Source organism: Mustelus asterias, chromosome 1, assembly GCF_964213995.1.
Source record: "Mustelus asterias chromosome 1, sMusAst1.hap1.1, whole genome shotgun sequence".
In the NCBI taxonomy this organism is placed as follows: Eukaryota; Metazoa; Chordata; class Chondrichthyes; order Carcharhiniformes; family Triakidae; genus Mustelus; species Mustelus asterias.
Genome location: NC_135801.1, coordinates 149,000,641 through 149,012,148, shown reverse-complemented (window position 1 = coordinate 149,012,148; position 11,508 = coordinate 149,000,641). Strand labels below are relative to the sequence as shown.

General features: G+C 43.1%; 1 protein-coding gene across 1 annotated transcript in view; it reads left to right on the top strand.

Annotated features, from left to right (window-relative positions):
- The first annotated feature begins 789 nt into the window (after positions 1-789).
- amacr (alpha-methylacyl-CoA racemase) overlaps positions 790-11,508 on the top strand; it is a 74,041-nt gene continuing 63,322 nt past the window's right edge. Inside the window, exon 1 of the mRNA XM_078220381.1 lies at positions 790-920. The gene's annotated coding sequence lies outside the window, so the exon portion shown is untranslated. The remainder of the gene's footprint in view (positions 921-11,508) is intronic.

Here is an 11,508-nt window from a genome sequence, read left to right as displayed (position 1 = left end):
TCGGGTACACTGAGGGAGAATTTAGCATGGCCAATGCATCTGACCAGCCCATCTTTGGACTCTGGGAGGAAACCGGAGCGCCTGGAGGAAACCCACATAGACACAGGGAGAACGTGCAAACTCCTTGCAAACAGTGACCTAAGCCGGGAATCAAACCCAGGTCCCTGGCGCTGTGAGGCAGCAGTGCTCCTCGGGAATGATCTTTCATTTCTTTATTTGTTCCAGTACCACTCCATTCAACCTTCCTTCCCAACTCCTGTTGTTTAAGGTTTCCTGTCTTCCACCATATCACAGGCATTTTATTCTCTCACCTGAAAGATGCAGTACGGTGGCACAGTGGTTAGCATTGCTGCTTCAGAGTGCCAGGGACTCGGGTCCAATTCCAGCCTTGGGTCACTGTCTGTGTGGAGTTTACACGTTCTCCCCGTGTCTGCGTGGGTTTCCTCCGGGTGCTCCGGTTTCCTCCCACAATCCAAAGATAGGCAGGTTAGGTTGATTGGCCGTGCCAAATTGTCCCTTAGCAGGGTTACTAAGTGGGGGCTACAGGACCAGGGTGGGATTGTGGTCGGTGCAGACTCGATGGGCCAAATGGCCTCCTTCTGCACAGTAGGGTTTCTATGGATACTGTGCGAGTGGGAGGGGGCGGAGCCGAAGGAGAGGGGGCGGGGCGTGAGGGAGGGGGCGGAGCGCGAGGGAGATGGGGGCGGAGCGCGAGGGAGATGGGGGCGGGGCGAGAGGGAGATGGGGCGGGGCGAGAGGGTGATGGGCGGGCGCGCACGCGCGCGGGGCGGGATAACTGCCACTGGGCCCTTGGTGATTGATGTGAGTGCAGGGCCTGTCCTCGATCGGGAAGCTTTAGTCAGTCGCTCCCTGTGCCCACGGGAGCCTGTGCTGGGGAGTCGGGTAGCTGTAAATGGAGGGTGAGTGAATTAATATTCCCGGTGCAATGCTGCTGATATGGTGTCTGTGTCCAATACCGGCAATGTGGTGCGGGCCCCACTGCTCAGCAACCTGGACCCAGTGAACCCCTTCATAACTACAATGTCCCCATTAATCCAGTTGCATTGATCCATGTGAAAGAGATTTTTCCACCCAGCACAAAATATACAAATTATTATGTGTGCTCCCCCCCGCTCCCTAATCTTTCTCTGATCTAACACTTTGTTTTCAGATTCAAAGGTGAGTTATTCACCTACCCCTTAATTCTGTAATCACAAACTTAAGATATCACTTACCAGTTGTAAAACTAATCCTAAATGAGTACTTGGCGTCAGTGTTCACCAAGCAGAAGGATATAGACGATAGTAACATTAGTGTGGAGCATGCTAATGTGCTAGGACATTATGAGATCACAAAATAAGTGATGTTGGGTCTCCTGAAGAGCGTTAAAGGTAGATTAGACCTCAGGGCCTGATTTGATTTGATTTATTATTGTCACATGTATTAGTATACTGTGAAAAGTATTGTTTCTTGCATGCTATACAGACAGAGCATACCGCACATCGAGAAGGAAAAGAGAGGATGCAGAATGTAGTGTTACAGTCATAGCTACGGTGTAGAGAAAGATCAACTTTATATGAGGTAGGTCCATTCAAAAGTCTGACGGCAACAGGGAAGAAGCTGTTCTTGAGTCGGTTTGTACGTGACCTCAGACTTTTGTATCTTTTTCTCGACAGAAGAAGGTGGAAGAGAGTATGTCCGCGGTGCGTGGGGTCCTTGATTATGCTGGCTGCTTTTCCAAGGCAATGGGACATGTGGACAGAGTCAATGGATAGGAGGCTGGTTTGCGTGATGGACTGGGCTCCATTCACGATCCTTTGTAGTTTCTTGTGGTCTTGGACAGAGCAGGAGCCATACCAAGTTGTGATACAACCAGAAAGAATGCTTTCTATGATGCATCTGTGAATGTTGGTGAGAGTCGTAGTGGACATGCCAAATTTCCTTACTTTCCTGAGAAAGTAGAGGCATTGGTGGGCTTTTTGAACTATAGTATGAAGCATGATTACGCAACAGCCCCTTCTTTTTTAATCACTCATCTAGAAACGTAAACATTAGGAGCAGGAGTAAGTCATTTTTGAGCCTGCTCTGCCATTCAATGTGATCATGGCTTATCCTTTATTTCAATGCCATTTTCCACCTCTTTTTCCAGACTCTTTGATGCCTTTAGAGTCTAGAAATCTATTTATTTTTTAAATGGAATCAGTGACTTGACCCACAGCCTCCATTAGTAGAGAATTCCACAGGTTCACCATCCTCTGAATTTCTCCTCATCTCAGTCCTACATGGCCTACCCTATATCCTGAGACTGTAACCCAGCCAGAGGAAACATTATCCCTGCACCCAGTCTGTCCAGCCCTGACAGAATTCAAAGTTTCAATGAGATTCCCTCTCATTCTTCAAACTCCAGTGAATATCGGCCCAGTCGACCCAATCTCTCCTCGTATGACAACACTGCCATCCCAAGAATCAGCCTGGTGAAATATTGCTACACTCCCTTTATGAAAGTATATCCTTTCTTAGGTAAGGAGGCCAAAACTGCATGCAATACTCCAGGTGTGCTCTTGCAATACAAACATAGAACTAGGAGCAGGCCACTCGGCACCTTGAGCTTGCTCTGTCATTCAATAAGATCAAACTGATCTGAGTTTAGCTTCAACCCCATGCTCCTGCCTACCTCCAATAACCTTTCAGCACTTTGGTAATCAAGAATCTATCGATCTCTATCTTAAAAATATTCAAAGATTCTGATTCTATTGTCTTTTGTGGAAGAGAGTTCCAGAGACTTACGGCCCTCATAAAAAAAAATTCTCATCATCTCTTGTCTTATGAGTGACCCATACTTCTAGATTCTCCAACAAGAGGAAACATCTGCTGCACGTTCATCCTGTCAATACCTCTCAGGCTCTTAAAGGTTTTAATCATGTCACCTAATACTATTCTAAATCCTAATATACAATCCTAACCACTTTCCTTTTAAGAAAACCTGCCTATTCCTGGTATTAGTCTAGCAAACCTTCTCTGAACTACTTCTAATGGATTTCCGTCTTTCCTTAAACAAGGAGACCAATACTGTACTCAGCGCTCCAGATGTGGTCTCACCAGTGCCCTGTACAAAGAAGGCCAACATACCATTTGCCGCCTTAACTGCTTGTTGTACCTGCGTGCTTGCTTTCAGTGACTGGTATACAAGGACAACAAGGTACCTTTGTAGGTCAACATTTCTCATCTATCATCATTTAAATAATACTCAACCATCTGTTTTTCCTTCTGAACTGGATAACTTCACATTTATTCGCGTTGTACTACATTTGGTTCCCTCATCCAAATCATTGATATATATATATGATGTATATTGTGAATAGCTGGAGCCCAACCACTGATCCATATAGGACCCCACTCATTACCACTTGCCATTTTGAAAAATACCAGTTTATTCCTGCTCTTCATTTCCTGTCTGTTAACCAATTCTCAATCCATGCCAATATATTGCCCCCAATCCCATGTGCTTTGATTTTGCATGCCAAACTCTTATATATGACTTGATCAAAAGCTTCCTGAAAATCCAAATACACCACTTCCACTGGCTCTCCCTTGTCTATTCTGCTAGTTACGTCCTCAAAAAGCTACAGTACGTTTGTTAGACATCTGATCCTGTTGATATTTTCTAAGTGTCTTGTTATTACATCCTTTATAATAGGCTCTTGCATTTTTTGTCCTTTTTTACATCAGATTAAAAGCCCCCAGATAATACATTCCATAGTGAAACGTCAGGATACTTTTGGTATGGATGTCCTGGACTCAGGATTGAACACACATCTTTATGAATTAAACATAGAAGATAGGAGCAGGAGGAGGCCATTTGGCTCTTCAAGCCTGCTCCGCCATTCATCACGATCATGGCTGATCGTCCAACTCAATAGCCTAATCCTGCTTTCTCCCCATAGCCTTTGATCCCATTCCCCCCCAAGTGCTATATCCAGCTGCCTCTTGAATACATTCAATGTTGTGGCATCAACTACTTCCTGTGGTAATGAATCCCACAGGCTCACCACTCTTTGGGTGAAGAAATGTCTCCTCATCTCTGTCCTAAATAGTCTACCCCAAATCCTCAGACTGTGACCCCTGGCTCCAGACTCCCCCACCATCGGGAATATCCTCCCTGCATCTACCCTGTCTAGCCCTGTTAGAATTTTATAAGTCTCTATGAGATCCTCCCACATTCGTCTGAACTCCGGCGAAAACGATCCTAACCTAATCAGTCTCTCCTCGTACATCAGTCCCGCCATCCCTGGAATCAGCCTGATAAACCTTGGCTGCACTCATTGAGAACAAGGATATCCTTCCTCAAAAAAGGAGACCAAAACTGCACACAATATTCTAGCAAGTACTATCGCTGGATGGCACAGTAGCACAGTGGTTAGCACTGCTGCCTCACAGCGCCAGGGACCCGACTTGGGTCACTCTTTGTGCGGAATCTGCACACTCTCCTCGTGTCTGCGTGGGTTTCCTCCGGGTGTTCCGGTTTCCTCCCACAGTCTGAAAGACTTGCTGGGTAGGTGCATTGGCCATGTTAAATTCTCCCTCAGTGTACCCAAACAGGCACCGGAGTGTGGCGACTAAGGAATTTTCACAGTAACTTCGTGCAGTGTGAATGTAAGCTTGTGACTAATAAATAAATTTTTTAAAGTTGCCGTGGTAAACAAAAATCAACACTTATAGACTCCTTATAAGTTATGTGTCTGAAATCAGTTATTAATCAGATAACCTTTTGCCATATCTTTTCCAAAACCATAGTGCCATTGTAACCGAACTGCAGTCACGAAATTGGGTACAAAGCACTCCATGGTTTAGGATTACATTGTATAATTTGCCTTCTATATTCTGTGTTTTGTCTTCTATGCTATGTATTATCGACAATTGATCATCAATGCACAGAAGATCAAGACAAGATCCCCCATGGTCCCTCATGGTCGGCTCATGAAGAAAGTAAGGAGGTGTGGGATAGAGGGAAATTTGGCCGATTGGATAAGTAACTGGCTATCTCATAGAAGACAGAGGGTGGTGGTGGATGGAAAATTTTCAGACTGGAGACCAGTTACCAGCAGTGTACCACAAGGATCAATGCTGGGTCCTCTGCTATTTGTGATTTTTATAAATGACTTGGAGGAAGGGGCTGAAGGGTGGATCAGTAAATTTGCAGATGACACCAAGATTGGTGGAGTAGAGGATGAGGTGGAGGGCTGTTGTAGGCTGCAAAGAGACATTGAAAGGATGCAAAGCTGGGCCGAAAAATGGCAGATGGAGTTTAACCCTGATAAGTGCGAGGTGATTCATTTTGGTAGGACAAATTTGAATGCGGATTACAGGGACAAAGGTAGGGTTCTGAGGAATGTGGAGGAACAGAGAGAGCTTGGGGTTCATATCCACAGATCTCTGAAGGTTGCCACTCAAGTGGATAGAGCCGTGAAGAAGGCCTATAGTGTGTTAGCGTTTATTAACAGGGGGTTGGAGTTTAAGAGCCGTGGGGTTATGCTGCAACTGTACAGGACCTTGGTGAGACCACATTTGGAATATTGTGTGCAGTTCTGGTCACCTCACTGTAAGAAGGATGTGGAAGCACTGGAAAGAGTGCAAAGGAGATTTATCAGGATGCTGCCTGGTTTGGAGGGTAGGTCTTATGAGGAAAGGTTGAGGGAGCTAGGGCTTTTCTCTTTAGAGCGGAGGAGGTTGAGAGGCGACTTAATAGAGGTTTATAAGATGATGAGGGGGATAGAGTGGATGTTCAGAGACTATTTCCTCGGGTAGATGTAGCTGTTACTAGGGGGCATAACTATAAGGTTCGTGGTGGAAGATATAGCAGGGATGTACGAGGTAGGTTCTTTACTCAGAGAGTGGTTGGGGCGTGGAATGGACTGCCTGCTGTGATAGTGGAGTCGGATACTTTAGGAACTTTCAAGCGGTTATTGGATAGGCACATGGAGCACACTGGAATGATAGGGAGTGGGATAGCTTGATCTTGGTTTCGGAAAAGGTTCGGCACAACATCGTGGGCCGAAGGGCCTGTACTGTGCTGTACTGTTCTATGTTCTATGTAGATGCGAGAAAGATAGCAAAAAGACTAAACTAATAGCTTTGCATCTAAATGCGCAGAGCATTCATAACTAAGTAAACAAATTGATAGAACACAATATGATCTGATAAACATTACGGAGACCTGGCTACAGGAAGACAGTTATTGGTTTCTGAATATTAAGGGATATATGACATTTATGAATAATAGGAAACGAGGTAAATGTGGAGGGGTAACACTTGATCAAGGATGGCATTGGTACAATAGTTAAAGATAACCTTGGTTCAAGCGATCAGGATGTGGATGGAGGAGGAGATTTGGGTGGAGATGAGGAATAGTAGGGGAAAGGAGTTAGTCGTGGGAGTGGTTTACAGGAGAATAAATATTGGGTGCATGTGATAAAGGAATGACAATAATCATGGATGACTTTAATCTACATATGAACTGGAAAAATCAGATTGGCAGCCTGAATGAAGAGATCTTAGAATGCTTTCAAGATAGTTCCTTAGAATAGCATATTCTGGAACCAAGCAGAGAGCAGGTAACATGAGACTTAGTATTGTTTAATGTGGCGGGGTTAATTAATGGCCTAAAGTAAAGGCACCCCTAAGTAGCAGTGACCATAATATGATTGAATGTTACATATAGCTTGAAAGGAGGAAGAGTGGCCAAAGATTAGTATTTTAAAGTTAAATAAGGGCAACTGTGTGAACATGAAAGCTAAGATAGGTGAAGTGAACTGGGATACTATGCTGGAGGATAGTTCAGTGGAGAAGCAGTGGCAGACATTTAAGAGGATATTTCAGAATGCTCAGAATAAGTATATTCCTGCTACTGTGATGACAGTAGTTGCTATTTTATTTCTGTTTAAGGGGACTGTGCTAAAGTTCAGTTTTGGTTTTCTACAGACAGTTGGCTTGGAGGCAGTTTAGCTCAGATACTGGAAAAGCAGGATAGTTACTCATTTCAGCCATGTAATGTTTACTTAGGAGAGAGCTATTGGACCTTTGTTTACAGAAAACAGGTCCCTGGGGTTTTTGGTTAAAGGAATTGAAGGTGTGTTCAAGTATATAGGATTTTGTGATATGTATTGATATATTAATGGGAGGAGCTAGATATGTAGCAGAGAAAACAGCTTTCAGTTCTGGATGGGGTTTGGTTAAAGACAGAGGTCTGCAAGCTGCTCTCCTCACAAAATCTATTTTAAAGCTTCAAAGCTTCATGAGTTTACACTCATAGCAAGTATATTTATGGTTGCTAACTATATAGTGTTTTTTGAGTCTGTAAGAAGAATGTTGCTTATTTGGAACTAAAACAGAGACACGTTTGAAATTAGAGTTGTTTCTTTTCATTTTTAAATATTGTTCTTGTTCAATGGGTAATACTTAAGCTGTTTTGTTTGTTAGACTTGTAGTTAAATTGTGTTATTAAATAAAGTTTGTTTCACTAAGGTTCCTAATTTGTCAGCGGAATTACTCCTGAAGTGAAGCATTCTATCCTCACATTTATGCCAAAATAGAAAAATTGTTGGGGTCTAGTCCAGCTTCATAACACACCTTGAGATGCGAGCCCAGGGCCCTAACAATATGAAGAAAAAAATCGAAAGGAACCACAATCTATGATGAACTAAAGAAGTTGAGAAAAGCATCAAACTTGAGGATAAAGCATATAATGGTGAAGGACAGGTCAGATGATTGGTTAGAATATAAAGAACAGCAGAGAATAACTAATAGGTTAATCAGGAGAAAAATATTAGACTATAAGAGGAAGCTAGCTAGGAATATAAAATCAGATAGCAAGATTTTCTACAGATAAACAGGAAAAGAGTAATTAAAATGGGTTTTGATCTTCTGGAGAGCGAGAATGGGGAGTTAATAATAGATGAGGAGATTGCAGATTAAATGAACAAATATTTTGCTCTGTCTTCCCGATAGAAGAAACTGGAACATTCCAATTATAGCTATAAATCAGGAGGTGGAAGGGAATGAGGAAGTTGATGAAACTATAATCACTGGGAGAGCAGTGCTGAGAAAACTGATGGAGTTGCGAGCTGGTAGATCTCCAGCTCCTGATGAACTTCATTGCAGGGTCTTAAATGAGATAGTAGATGCGTTGGTGTTAATTTTCCAAAATTTATTAGATTCTGGAAAGGTTCCATCAGACTGGAAAATAGCAGATATAATCCCTCTGTTCAGAAAGGGAGGGAGGCAGAAAACAAGAAACTAAAGGCCAATTTTATTATTATAGGCCAGTTAGCTTGGTGTTCGTTTTGGAGAATTTGTCACTTATACAAGCTCAAGGTAGTTGGAAGGAATCAGCATGGTTTTATAAAAATAAAGTCATGTTTAACCGATTTATTTGAGTTCTTTGAAGGAGTAATACATGCAGTGGATAGAGGGGAACCTGTAGACGTACTGGATTTCCAAAAAGCACGATAAAGGTTATTGCAAAATATAGCAGGTAACATGTTAGTTCGAATTGAAGATTGGCTGCCTGAAAGAAAACACTGTGTGTGCATAAATAGATCTTTTATGATTGGCAAAATATGATGAGTGGAGTCCCACAGCTGTCTGTTCTGGTGCCTCAACATTTTGCAATTTTCATCGATGACTGAGAGGGGAGTGAAGACATGGCTATGTCATGTCAAGCTATGTTTGCAGATGACACAAAGATAGGTAGGAATGTATGTGCTGAAAAAGGCATATGGAGTTTGCAGATGGATATAGCTAGGTTGAGTGAGGGGGCAAAAATCTGGCAGATTGAGTACAATGTGGAAAAATATAAAGTTTGTCACTTTGGCAGGAAGTATGAAAAAGAAGAGTATTACTTAAATGGAGAACTATTGCAGAATGCTGGGATGCATAGGATCGAGGTGTTCTCGTATATGCATCACAAAAAGTTGGCGCAGGCGCAGCATGTAATTAAAAAGGCTAATAGAACATAGAAGCATAGAACATTACAGCGCAGTGCAGGCCCTTCGGCCCACTATGTTGCGCCGACCAGTGAAACCAATCTAAAGCCCATCTAATCTACACTATTCCAATATCATCCATATGTTTATCCAATGACCATTTAAATGCCCTTAATGTTGGCAAGTCCACTACTGCTGCAGGCAGGGCATTCCACGCCCTTACTACTCTCTGAGTGAAGAACCTACCTCTGACATCTGTCCTATATCTATCACCCCTCAATTTAAAGCTATGTCCCCTCGTGCTAGCTATGACCATCCGAGGAAAAAGGCTCTCACTATCCACCCTATCTAATCCTCTGATCATCTTGTATGCCTCTAACAACCTCACATCCCTCAGCCTTTCCTCATAAGACCTTCCCACCATACCAGGCAACATCCTAGTAAATCTCCTCTGCACCCTTTCCAACACTTCCACATCCTTCCTATAATGCGGCGACCAGAATTGTACACAATAGTTCAAGTGCGGCCGCACCAGAGTTTTGTACAGCTGCAACATGACCTCCTGGCTCCGAAACTCAATCCCTCTACCAATAAAAGCTAACACTCCGTACGCCTTCTTAACAACCCTATCAACCTGGGTGCCAACTTTCAGGGATCTATGCACATGGACACCGAGATCTCTCTGTTCATCCACACTACCAAGTATCTTACCATTAGCCCAGTACTCTGTAATCCTGTTACTCCTTCCAAAGTGAATCACCTCTCACTTTTCCGCATTGAACTCCATGTGCCACCTCTCAGCCCAGCTCTGCAGCTTATCTATGTCCCTCTGTAACCTGGAACAACCTTCCACACTGTCCACAACTCCACCGACTTTAGTGTCATCCGCAAATTTACTAACCCATCCTTCCACGCCCTCATCCAGGTCATTTATAAAAATGACAAACAGCAGTGGCCCCAAAACAGATCTTTGCGGTACACCACTAGTAACTGAACTCCAGGATGAACATTTCCCATCTTACAGCTAGCCAATTCCTGATCCAAACCGCTAAATCGCCCTCAATCCCATGCGTCCCTATTTTCTGCAATAGCTTACCATGGGGAACTTTATCAAACACTTTACTGAAATCCATATACACTACATCAACTGCTTTACCCTCATCCACCTCTTTGGTCACCTTCTCAAAGAACTCAATAAGGTTTGTGAGACACGACCTACCCTTCACAAAACCGTGTTGACTATCCCTAATCAAATTATTCGTTTCTAGATGATTATAAATCCTATCATAATCCTTTCCAAAACTTTGCCCACAACAGAAGTAAGGCCCACTGGTCTATAATTACCACAGTTGTCTCTACTCCCCTTCTTGAACAAGGGGACAGCATTTGCTATCCTCCAGTCTTCTGGCACTATTCCTGTAGACAATGACGACATAAAGATCAAAGCCAAAGGCTCTGCAATCTCCCCTCTAGCCTCGCAGAGAATCCTAGGATAAATCCCATCCGGCCCAGGGGACTTATCTATTTTCACATTTTCCAGAATTGCTAACATCTCCTCCTTATTAACCTCAATCCCGTCTAGCCCAATAGCCTGTATCTCAGTATTCTCCTCGACAATGGGATACAATCTTTTATTATGAGGGTAATTAACATAAAAGTAAGGATGTTACGCTCCGGTTGAGTGGATATCTGTTCTCCGGTTATACAGGGCATTCCTGAGAGCACATCTCAAATCGTGTGCAGTTTTGGTTTCATTATTTAAGGAAGGATGAAATGTATTGGAATCGGTTCAGAGCAGATTTACTAGATTGATAGCTGGAATGAGTGGGTTGCCTTATCAGAATAGGTTGGAAAAACTGGGCTTGTAACTTGATTAAACTGGGCTTGTAACTTGATTAAAGTGTACAGGATTCCGATTGGCATTGACAAGGTAGATGCGAAAATGATGTCTCCTCTTGTGAGTAAGTTCAGAATTAGGAGACACTGTTTTAAAGGGGTCGCCTTCGAGGACCGAGATGAGGAGAATTTTCTTCTCGAGGCATTGTGCGACTTTTGACTCTGCCTCAGAGGGCAGTCAAGGCAGTTGTTGAATATTTTTAAGGTAGCGATAGATTCGTGTTGGGCAGGATTACCAAAGGCCATCGGCTAAATGGAATGTGGAATTCAATGCAAACAGGATAGCCATGCTCCAATTGAATAGTTGAATAGCAGACTTGAGGGGCCAAATGGCCTACTTCTGCTCCTATTTTATATGTTTGTATGTAGTATTCTCAAGTCCTGCAATTTCAGTTTCCCATAGGAATACTAGTGATGCCTGACTTTCTTCCACTACCAATGGTCACAAGGCTGTTTTCTTCTTTGAAATAGTATGTTTACTTTAATCTGTTATTCTCCCCTACTATCTTGGTTCGGTCAGCCTTATTAAGGGACGAGTATTTCTGCTTTTGTCAGCTCTGATTAGGAGTCCGCAACTATAACATCCTGTCATCTCTTCTTTTTAATCAAGTGCTGAGTTACATATACCACA